Consider the following 11,389-nt stretch of genomic DNA (forward strand, 5'->3'; position numbering starts at 1 on the left):
TTTGAAAGTTATGTTATGTTATAATGAGGTTATTGTATTGTAATGATGATGATTGTGTAATCATGATGAGAGGTCGATTCCTGGTGTCACTGTTGTTGTGATAATCGGTGCTGTATCGTATAATGATAATAATAGTAATCATAATGATAATTATAATGATGATGATATCAAATATAACAATTATGATAATGATGATGGTAGAAATGATAATGATAATAATAATGATAATAAAAATAATAATGATAAAATTGATGATAATAAAAATTATAACAATAATGATAATAATGTCAATATTAATAATAATAACATTAGTAATAATGATAATAATGACAGTAATAGAATAGTGATAATGACAACAACAACAATAATGATAATAAGAAGAATTATAATAATAATGATAATAATGATAATAATAACAATAATAATAATAATAATAATAATAATAATAATAATAATAATAATAATAATAATAATAATAATAATAATAATAATAATAATAATAATAACAACAACAATGATGATAATAATAATGATGGCAATAACAAAAATAGTGATGATATGTAAATAGTAATAATAATAATGATGATAATAGTGATAATTATATTGATAACTATACTTATGATAATGACAATAAAATTGATAATGGCAATAATAATGGAAATTATAATAATAACAATAATGATAGCAATAACAATAAAACCAATCGAATGAAGCATGTGACTTGTTTAATTAGTAGATTCACTCAAGAAAATCAGCAAACTCAAAAGTTAATATAATTTAAACTCAAAAGTTCACTTGTCTGTCAGAAATTGCAATTTACGTGTTCAAGCAGAACATGCAAACGCAACACACAGAGGTAAATAAAGATTAAAAAAAATAAAAAAATAAAAAAACCTCCATGTCACGCTATCACACTTGCAAAATTAGAAGTCATGCTAAGCGCCAGTTTGGACTAGTTTTGGGCGTTCTTGTCGAAGGGAGAACGAGGGAATTGGTGAGCGTATGGTCATTGCCTTGTTTCCTTCTTGGTAGGACCTGCGTTTGCTCTGTGTGTGCGTGTGTGTGCGTGTGTGTGTGTGTGTGCGTGTGTGTGTGTGTGTGTGTGTGTGTGTGTGTGTGTGTGTGTGTGTGTGTGTGTGCGTGCGTGCGTGTGTGTGTGCGTTCGTGTGTGTGTGTGTGTGTGCGCGCGCGCGTTCGTGTGTGTTTGTGTGTATGTGTGTATGTGTGTGTGTGTGTGTGTGTGTGTGTGTGTGTGCGTCGTGCGTGCGTCGTGCGTGCGTGCGTCGTGCGTGCGTGCGTGCGTGCGTGCGTGCGTCGTGCGTGCGTGCGTGCGTCGTGCGTGCGTGCGTGCGTCGTGCGTGCGTGCGTGCGTCGTGCGTGCGTGCGTGCGTGCGTACGGACGTGCGTGTGTTTAGGTACAACATACCATAATTAACGTACACGCGTATTATACGAATATACATCCGTTTGTCATTTGTCAGCCGTCAGACGCTGGATGCAAGGTTTCCAATCCGAAATTCAACGCTTCTTCTTTGTATAGATGCAACTATAGAATATCAAAACAAACGTTATTTACTTTTTTATTTTCAGTCACGGAAATACTTTACTATTTAGCTGAGAGAGTCCTTTAAATACTCGATCAATTAATAATCATGATTATTATTAACTGATAATAAATTGATGATTAATATTATCTTCATTAGTCTATAGCGAAGAAGAACAGCAACAAAAATTAAGCTCAGATGAAATTCTATAAACAATTCTATAGAGCAGAACAACAACAACAAAAATACCAACACCAATAACAACAACAACAGGAACAGCAACAAAAACGACAACAATAATAACAATAACAACAAAAACACCAATAACAACGACAACAACAATGACAATTACAACAACAGCAAAACAACAACAATAACAACGGCAACAAGAGCAACAACAACAACAATAATAACAACGAATACAACAACCACAATACAATTCAGAAGAAATGTAAAAAAAAATATAGAACACATACGAAGACACGAGACAAAAGCCAACAGTATAGACCAAATCGGCGACGTCAAAAAAAAAAAAAAAAAAAAAAAAAAAAAAAAAAAAAACACACGAAAGAAAACGAAAAAAAAAACGAAAAAAAAAAAAACACGAAAAGAAAACGAGTCAATTACGATGACTAATCCTTGATACGGTCGAGTCATCAAAGGGTTAAGGTGCTGGAGTAACTACGAGTCCAAGTTCCTTTCTTTTTCTTTTTTACTTTTTCTTTCTTTCTTTCTTTCTCTCTTTCTTTCTTTTTCTTTTTCTTTTTCTTTCTTTCTTTCTCTCTCTCTTTTTCTTTCTCTCTCTCTCTCTCTCTCTCTCTCTCTCTCTCTCTCTCTCTCTCTTTCTCTCACTCTCTCTCTCTTTCTCTTTCTCTCTCTCTTTCTCTTTCTCTCTCTCTCTCTCTCTCTCTCTCTCTCTCTCTCTCTCTCTCTCTCTCTGTCTCTCTCTCTCTCTCTCTCTCTCTCTCTCTATCTTTCTTTCTCTCTCTCTCTCTCTATCTTTCTTTCTCTCCCTCTCTCTATCTTTCTTTCTCTCTCTCTCTGTGTGTGTGTGTGTGTGTGTGTGTGTGTGTGTGTGTGTGTGTGTGTGTGTGTCTGCGTTACTCAGTGAATGTATTTCTCACTTTCTCTCTCTCTCTGGGCGACTGAATAAGGCAGATATATAGATAGATAGACTGGACGAGAGAGGGAGATTGAGTAGAAGAGAGAAAAAAAGGAACTTGGAATTTCTCTCTCTCTCTCTCTCTCTGTCTATCTCTCTCTCTATCTCTCTCTCTCTCTCTCTCTCTCTCTCTCTCTCTCTCTCTCTCTCTCTCTCTCTCTCTCTCTCTCTCTCTCTCTCTCTCTCTCTCTCTCTCTCTCTCTCTCTCTCTCTCTCTCTCTCTCTCTCTCTCTCTCTCTCTCTCTCTCTCTCTCTCTCTCTTATTTTCTCACAATCTCCATTTCACGTTAATTTCACCCAAAGACGTTCTACTTGTTCTCTCGCTCCTTCCCCTCACGACCCCCCTCTCCCCCCCCCCTCCCCTCTCACTCAAATGTCCGAGTCAAGACAATTGAGCAAAATCATTGTCCTATTAACTCCTGTCGACATGTTGTAAATACAGCTTCGGTAAATTTTGGTTCCAGCGCCATTTTCAACTTTCATCCACCTCCCCGCCTTCCCTCTCCTGCCCCTTTCTCCTTCTCTCCTTCTCTTCTTTTCGTTCTCCATTCCCTCCTTCCTTATCCCTTTTCTATTCCTTTTGTATCCCTCTTCCTTAACCTTTCTTCTCTCTTTTCCACTCCCTTCCTCTTCCTTCCCCTTCTTCCGGTCCTTACCTCTCCTTTCCTTACACTTCCCCTCCCTCCCTTCCTTCCCCATTCCCTCCCACCTCACCTTCCATCTCTCTCCCCCACTTTTTCCCTCCTTCCCCTCCCTCCCCGCTTTTCCCTCTTTCCCTCTCCCTTTCCCGCCTTCTCAGTCCCTCCCTACCTTCCCACTGTTTTTCCCTCCCCACTTCCTTTCTCCCTTCCCACTCCCCTTCCCCACCTTCCCACTCCCTTTTCCATCCCCCTTACTCCCCTCTCTCCTAACCCCCATCTCCCATCTCCCTTCCCACTCCCTCCCCGCCGGTGCCGTCTCCGCTCCCTCGCCCCTTCACAGCCCGCATTGATCTCCTCACCGCCAGCACAGGTGAGGGTCTCGCGGCGTAATCAATAGAGGTGTCCGAGCACTCACACAGTCGCGACATCCCCTCTCACCTGGTCCCCTTACCTGACCCCAAGGCGGGAAAGGGGAAAGGAAGAGAGGGGAAGAAAGGGGGAGAAGGGGAGGGTGGATGGAAGAGAAGGGAGAAAGGGGAAAGGAGGAAGGGGGAAAGAGAAAGGAGAACAGTGGGAAGAGAGGAAGGGGGAAAGATACAAGAAGGAAAAATGGAAGGGGAAAAGGGGGGAAAAGGCAAAGAGGGAAAGAGAAAGGGAGATGGGGGATGTGACACAAGGGAAAAAAGGGTTTGGTAAAACAGCAATGGAAAATTGGAGAAGGGTGAAGGGGAGAACAACCAAGGGGAAGAGGAAAGGAGAGAACGGCTAATGGGAAGGGGAAGGGGAGAACTGACAAGGGGAAGGGGAGAAGAGCCAAAGGGAAGGGGGAAGGAGAGAACGGCTAATGGGAAGGGGGAAGGGGAGAACTGACAAGGGGAAGGGAGGGAAGAGCCAAGGGGAAGGGGGAAGGGGAGAACTGCCAAGGGGAAGAGGGAAGGGGAGAACTGCCAAGGGGAAGGAGGAAGGGGAGAACTGCCAAGGGGAAGGGGGAAGGAGAGAACGGCTAAGGGAAGGGGGAAGGGGAGAACAGCCAAGGGGAAGGGGAGAACTGCTAAGGGGAAGGGGAGAACAGCCATGGGGAAGGGGGAAGGGGAGAACTATCAAGGGGAAGAGGGAAGGAGAGAACGGCTAAGGGGAAGGGGGAAGGGGGAAGGGGAGAACTATCAAGGGGAAGAGGGAAGGAGAGAACGGCTAAGGGGAAGGGGGAAGGGGAGAACTGCCAAGGGGAAGGGGGAAGGGGTAAGGGGAGAACTGCCAAGGGGAAGGGGGAAGGGGTAAGGGGAGAACTGCCAAGGGGAAGGGGAAAGGGGGAAGGAGAGAACGGCTAAGGGGAAGGGGGAAGGGGAGAACTGCCAAGGGGAAGGGGAAGGGGAGAACTGCCAAGGGGAAGGGGAGGGGAAGGGGAGAACTGCCAAGGGGAAGGGGGAAGGGGGGAACTGCCAAGGGGAAGGGGGAAGGGCAGAACAGCCAAGGGGAAGGGGGAAGGGGGAAGGGGAGAACAGCCAAGGGGAAGGGGGAAGGGGGAAGGGGAGAACTGCCAAGGGGAAGGGAGAAGGGGAGAACTGCCAAGGGGAAGGGGGAAGGGGAGAACTGCCAAGGGGAAGGGGAGGGGAAGGGGAGAACTACCAAGGGGAAGGGGGAAAGGGGGAACTGCCAAGGGGAAAGGGGAAGGGGGAAGGGGAGAACAGCCAAGGTGAAGGGGGAAGGAGGAAGGGGAGAACAGCCAAGGGGAAGGGGAAGGGGAGAACTGCCAAGGGGAAGGGGGAAGGGGGAAGGGGAGAACAGCCAAGGTGAAGGGGGAAGTGGGAAGGGGAGAACAGCCAAGGGGACGGGGAAGGGGAGAACTGCCAGGGGGAAGGGGGAAGGGGGAAGGGGAGAACTGCCAAGGGGAAGGGGGAAGGGGGAAGGGGAGAACTGCCAAGGGGAAGGAGGAAGGGGAGAACAGCCAAGGGGAAGGGGGAAGGGGAGAACTGCCAAGGGGAAGGGGGAAGGGGAGAACTGCCAAGGGGAAGGGGGAAGGGGAGAACTGCCAAGGGGAAGGGGGAAGGGGAGAACTGCTAAGGGGATGGGGAAGGGGGAAGGGGAGAACTGCCAAGGGGAAGGGGGAAGGGGGAAGGGGAGAACAGCCAAGGTGAAGGGGGAAGGGGAGAACTGCCAAGGGGAAGGGGAAGGGGAGAACTGCCAAGGGGAAGGGGGAAGGGGGAAGGGGAGAACAGCCATGGGGAAGGGGGAAGGGGAGAACAGCCAAGGGGAAGGGGGAAGGGGAGAACAGCCAAGGGGAAGGGGGAAGGGGAGAACAGCCAAGGGGAAGGGGGAAGGGGAGAACAGCCAAGGGGAAGGGGAAGGGGGAAGGGGAGAACAGCCAAGGTGAAGGGGGAAGGGGGAAGGGGAGAACAGCCAAGGGAAAGGGGGAAGGGGAGAACAGCCAAGGGGGAAGGGGAGAACAGGGGAAGGGGGAAGGGGAGAACAGCCAAGGGGAAGGGGAAGGGGGAAGGGGAGAACAGCCAAGGTGAAGGGGAAGGGGGAAGGGGAGAACAGCCAAGGGGAAGGGGGAAGGGGAGAACAGCCAAGGGGAAGGGGGAAGGGGGAAGGGGAGAACAGCCAAGGGGAAGGGGGAAGGGGGAAGGGGAGAACTGCCAAGGGGAAGGGGGAAGGGGGAAGGGGAGAACAGCCAAGGGGAAGGGGGAAGGGGGAAGGGGAGAACTGCCAAGGGGAAGGGGAAGGGGGAAGGGAAGAACTGCCAAGGGGAAGGGGGAAGGGGGAAGGGGACAACAGCCAAGGAGAAGGGGAAGGGAAGAACTGCCAAGGGGAAGGGGGAAGGGGGAAGGGGAGAACTGCCAAGGGGAAGGGGAAGGGGAGAACAGCCAAGGGGAAGGGGAAGGGGAGAACAGCCAAGGGGAAGGGGGAAGGGGAGAACTGCCAAGGGGAAGGGGGAAGGGGAGAACTGCCAAGGGGAAGGGGAAGGGGAGAACTGCCAAGGGGAAGGGGGAAGGGGGAAGGGGAGAACATCCAAGGGGAAGGGGGAAGGGGAGAACTGCCAAGGGGAAGGGGGAAGGGGAGAACATCCAAGGGGAAGGGGAAGGGGAGAACTGCCAAGGGGACGGGGAAGGGGAGACTGCCAAGGGGACGGGGGAAGGGGTGAACTGCCAAGGGGAAGGGGGAAGGGGGAAGGGGAGAACATCCAAGGGGAAGGGGGAAGGGGAGAACTGCCAAGGGGAAGGGGGAAGGGGAGAACATCCAAGGGGAAGGGGGAAGGGGAGAACTGCCAAGGGGAAGGGGGAAGGGGAGAACTGCCAAGGGGAAGGGGGAAGGGGAGAACTGCCAAGGGGAAGGGGAAGGGGAGAACATCCAAGGGGAAGGGGGAAGGGGAGAACAGCCAAGGGGAAGGGGAAGGGGAAGGGGAGAACTGCCAAGGGGACGGGGAAGGGGAGAACTGCCAAGGGGGAAGGGGAAGGGGAGAACTGCCAAGGGGAAGGGGGAAGGGGAGAACTGCCAAGATGACGGGGAAAGGGGAACGGGAGAACTGCCAAGGGGAAGGGGAAGGGGAGAAGAGCCAAGGGGAAAGGGGAAGGGGAGAACTGCCAAGGGGAAGGGGGAAGGGGAGAACTGCCAAGGGGAAGGGGGAAGGGGAGAACTGCCAAGGGGACGGGGAAGGGGAGAACTGCCAAGGGGACGGGGAAGGGGAAGGGGAGAACAGCCAAGGGGAAGGGGAAGGGGGAAGGGGAGAACTGCCAAGGGAACGGGGAAGGGGAGAACTGCCAAGGGGAAGGGGGAAGGGGAGAACTGCCAAGGGGAAGGGGAAGGGGAGAACTGCCAAGGGGAAGGGGGAAGGGGAGACCTGCCAAGGGACGGGGAAGGGGAGAACTGCCAAGGGGAAGGGGAAGGGGAGAACTGCCAAGGGGACGGGGAAGGGGAGAACTGCCAAGGGGAAGGGGGAAGGGGAGAACTGCCAAGGGGACGGGGAAGGGGAGAACATCCAAGGGGAAGGGGAAGGGGGAAGGGGAGAACTGCCAAGGGGACGGGGAAGGGGAGAACTGCCAAGGGGAAGGGGGAAGGGGAGAACTGCGAAGGGGAAGGGGAAGGGGAGAACTGCCAAGGGGAAGGGGGAAGGGGATACCTGCCAAGGGGACGGGGAAGGGGAGAACAGCCAAGGGAAGGGGAAGGGGAGAACTGCCAAGGTGAAGGGGAAGGGGAAGGGGAGAACTGCCAAAGGGACGGGGAAGGGGAAGGGGAGAACTGTCAAGGGGAAGGGGGAAGGGGAGAACTGCCAAGGGGAAGAGGGAAGGGGGAAGGGGAGAACAGCCAAGGGGAAGGGGAAGGGGAAGGGGAGAACTGCCAAGGGGACGGGGAAGGGGAGAACTGCCAAGGGGAAGGGGAGAACTGCCAAGGGGAAGGGGGAAGAGGAGAACTGCCAAGATGACGGGGAAAGGGGGAAGGGGAGAACTGCCAAGGGGAAGGGGAGAAGAGCCAAGGGGAAATGGGAAGGGGAGAACTGCCAAGGGAAGGGGGAAGGGGAGAACTGCCAAGGGGAAGGGGGAAGGGGAGAACTGCCAAGGGGACGGGGAAGGGGAGAACTGCCAAGGGGAAGGGGGAAGGGGAGAACTGCCAAGGGGACGGGGAAGGGGAGAACTGCCAAGGGGAAGGGGAAGGGGAGAACTGCCAAGGGGAAGGGGAAAGGGGAGAACTGCCAAGGGGACGGGGAGGGGAGAACATCCAAGGGGAAAGGGAAGGGGAGAACAGCCAAGGGGAAGGGGGAAGGGGAGAACTGCCAAGGGGAAGGGGGAAGGGGAGAACAGCCAAGGGGAAGGGGAAGAGGGAAGGGGAGAACTGCCAAGGGGAAGGGGAAGGGGAGAACTGCCAAGGGGACGGGGAAGGGGAGAACTGCCAAGGGGAAGGGGGAAGGGAGAACTGCCAAGGGGAAGGGGGAAGGGGAGAACTGCCAAGGGGACGGGGAAGGGGAGAACATCCAAGGGGAAGGGGAAGGGGGAAGGGGAGAACTGCAAAGGGGACGGGGAAGGGGAGAACTGCCAAGGGGAAGGGGGAAGGGGAGAACTGCCAAGGGGAAGGGGGAAGGGGAGAACTGCCAAGGGGAAGGGGGAAGGGGAGACCTGCCAAGGGGACGGGGAAGGGGAGAACTGCCAAGGGGAAAGGGAAGGGGAGAACTGCCAAGGGGACGGGGAAGGGGAAGGGGAGAACTGCCAAGGGGACGGGGAAGGGGAAGGGGAGAACTGTCAAGGGGAAGGGGGAAGGGGAGAACTGCCAAGGGGAAGAGGGAAGGGAGAAGGGGAGAACAGCCAAGGGGAAGGGGAAGGGGAAGGGGAGAACTGCCAAGGGGACGGGGAAGGGGAGAACTGCCAAGGGGAAGGGGGAAGGGGAGAACTGCCAAGGGGAAGGGGGAAGGGGAGAACTGCCAAGATGACGAGGAAAGGGGAACGGGAGAACTGCCAAGGGGAAGGGGAGAAGAGCCAAGGGGAAATGGGAAGGGGAGAACTGCCAAGGGGAAGGGGGAAGGGGAGAACTGCCAAGGGGAAGGGGGAAGGGGAGAACTGCCAAGGGGAAGGGGGAAGGGGAGAACTGCCAAGGGGAAGGGGGAAGGGGAGAACTGCCAAGGGGAAGGGGGAAGGGGGAAGGGGAGAACTGCCAAGGGGAAGGGGAAGGGGAGAACTGCCAAGGGGAAGGGGGAAGGGGAGAACAGCCAAGGGGAAGGGGAAGGGGGAAGGGGAGAACAGCCAAGGGGAAGGGGGAAGGGGAGAACAGCCAAGGGGAAGGGGAAGGGGAGAACAGCCAAGGGGAAGGGGGAAGGGGAGAACTGCCAAGGGGAAGGGGGAAGGGGAGAACTGCCAAGGGGAAGGGGGAAGGGGAGAACAGCCAAGGGGAAGGGGGAAGGGGGAAGGGGAGAACTGCCAAGGGGAAGGGGAAGGGGAGAACTGCCAAGGGGAAGGGGAAGGGGAGAACTGCCAAGGGGAAGGGGGAAGGGGGAAGGGGAGAACTGCCAAGGGGAAGGGGGAAGGGGAGAACTGCCAAGGGGAAGGGGGAAGGGGAGAACTGCCAAGGGGAAGGGGGAAGGGGGAAGGGGAGAACAGCCAAGGGGAAGGGGGAAGGGGAGAACTGCCAAGGGGAAGGGGAAGGGGAGAACTGCCAAGGGGAAGGGGAAGGGGGAAGGGGAGAACTGCCAAGGGGAAGGGGGAAGGGGGAAGGGGAGAACTGCCAAGGGGAAGGGGGAAGGGGGAAGGGGAGAACTGCCAAGGGGAAGGGGAAGGGGAGAACTGCCAAGGGGAAGGGGAAGGGGAGAACTGCCAAGGGGAAGGGGGAAGGGGAGAACTGCCAAGGGGAAGGGGGAAGGGGAGAACTGCCAAGGGAAGGGGAAGGGGAGAACAGCCAAGGTGAAGGGGGAAGGGGAGAACAGCCAAAGGGAAGGGGGAAAGGGGAAGGGGAGAACTGCCAAGGGGAAGGGGAAGGGGAGAACAGCCAAGGTGAAGGGGAAGGGGAGAACAGCCAAGGGGAAGGGGAAGGGGAGAACTGCCAAGGGGAAGGGGAAGGGGAGAACTGCCAAGGGGAAGGGGAAGGGGAAGGTGAGAACAGCCAAGGTTGAAGGGGGAAGGGGATAACTGCCAAGGGGAAGGGGAAGGGGAGAACAGCCAAGGTGAAGGGGGAAGGGGGAAGGGGAGAACTGCCAAGGGGAAGGGGGAAGGGGAGAACAGCCAAGGGGAAGGGGGAAGGGGAGAACTGCCAAGGGGAAGGGGGAAGGGGAGAACTGCCAAGGGGAAGGGGGAAGGGGGAAGGGGAGAACTGCCAAGGGGAAGGGGGAAGGGGGAAGGGGAGAACTGCCAAGGGGAAGGGGGAAGGGGGAAGGGGAGAACTGCCAAGGGGAAGGGGGAAGGGGGAAGGGGAGAACTGCCAAGGGGAAGGGGGAAGGGGAGAACTGCCAAGGGGAAGGGGAAGGGGAGAACAGCCAAGGGGAAGGGGAAGGGGAAGGGGAGAACAGCCAAGGGGAAGGGGGAAGGGGGAAGGGGAGAACTGCCAAGGGGAAGGGGAAGGGGAGAACTGCCAAGGGGAAGGGGGAAGGGGGAAGGGGAGAACTGCCAAGGGGAAGGGGGAAGGGGAGAACTGCCAAGGGGAAGGGGAAGGGGAGAACTGCCAAGGGGAAGGGGAAGGGGAAGGGGAGAACTGCCAAGGGGAAGGGGGAAGGGGAGAACAGCCAAGGGAAGGGGGAAGGGGAGAACTGCCAAGGGGAAGGGGGAAGGGGGAAGGGGAGAACTGCCAAGGGGAAGGGGGAAGGGGAAGGGGAGAACTGCCAAGGTGAAGGGGAAGGGGAAGGGGAGAACTGCCAAGGGGAAGGGGGAAGGGGAGAACTGCCAAGGGGAAGGGGGAAGGGGAGAACTGCCAAGGGGAAGGGGGAAGGGGAGAACTGCCAAGGGGAAGGGGGAAGGGGGAAGGGGAGAACAGCCAAGGGGAAGGGGGAAGGGGAGAACAGCCAAGGGGAAGGGGGAAGGGGGAACGGGAGAACTGCCAAGGGGAAGGGGAAGGGGGAAAGGGAGAACTGCCAAGGGGAAGGGGGAAGGGGAGAACTGCCAAGGGGAAGGGGGAAGGGGAGAACTGCCAAGGGGAAGGGGGAAGGGGAGAACTGCCAAGGGGAAGGGGGAAGGGGGAAGGGGGAGAACTGCCAAGGGGAGGGGGAAGGGGGAAGAGGAGAACTGCCAAGGGGAAGGGGAAGGGGAAGGGGAGAACTGCCAAGGGGAATGGGGAAGGGGAGAACTGCCAAGGGGAAGGGGGAAGGGGGAAGGGGAGAACTGCCTAAGGGGAAGGGGAAGGGGATAACTGCCAAGGGGAAGGGGGAAAGGGGAAGGGGAGAACTGCCAAGAGGAAGGGGAAGGGGAAAACTGCCAAGGGGAAGGGGGAAGGGGAAGGGGAGAACTGCCAAGGGGAAGGGGGAAAGGGGAAGGGGAGAACTGCCAAGGGGAAGGGGGAAGGGGAGAACTGCCAAGGGGAAGGGGGAAGGGGAGAACTGCCAAGGGGACGGGGAAGGGGAGAACTGCCAGGGG

The sequence above is a fragment of the Penaeus vannamei genome, chromosome 17 (genome assembly GCF_042767895.1).
Source record: "Penaeus vannamei isolate JL-2024 chromosome 17, ASM4276789v1, whole genome shotgun sequence".
Classification (NCBI taxonomy): domain Eukaryota; kingdom Metazoa; phylum Arthropoda; class Malacostraca; order Decapoda; family Penaeidae; genus Penaeus; species Penaeus vannamei.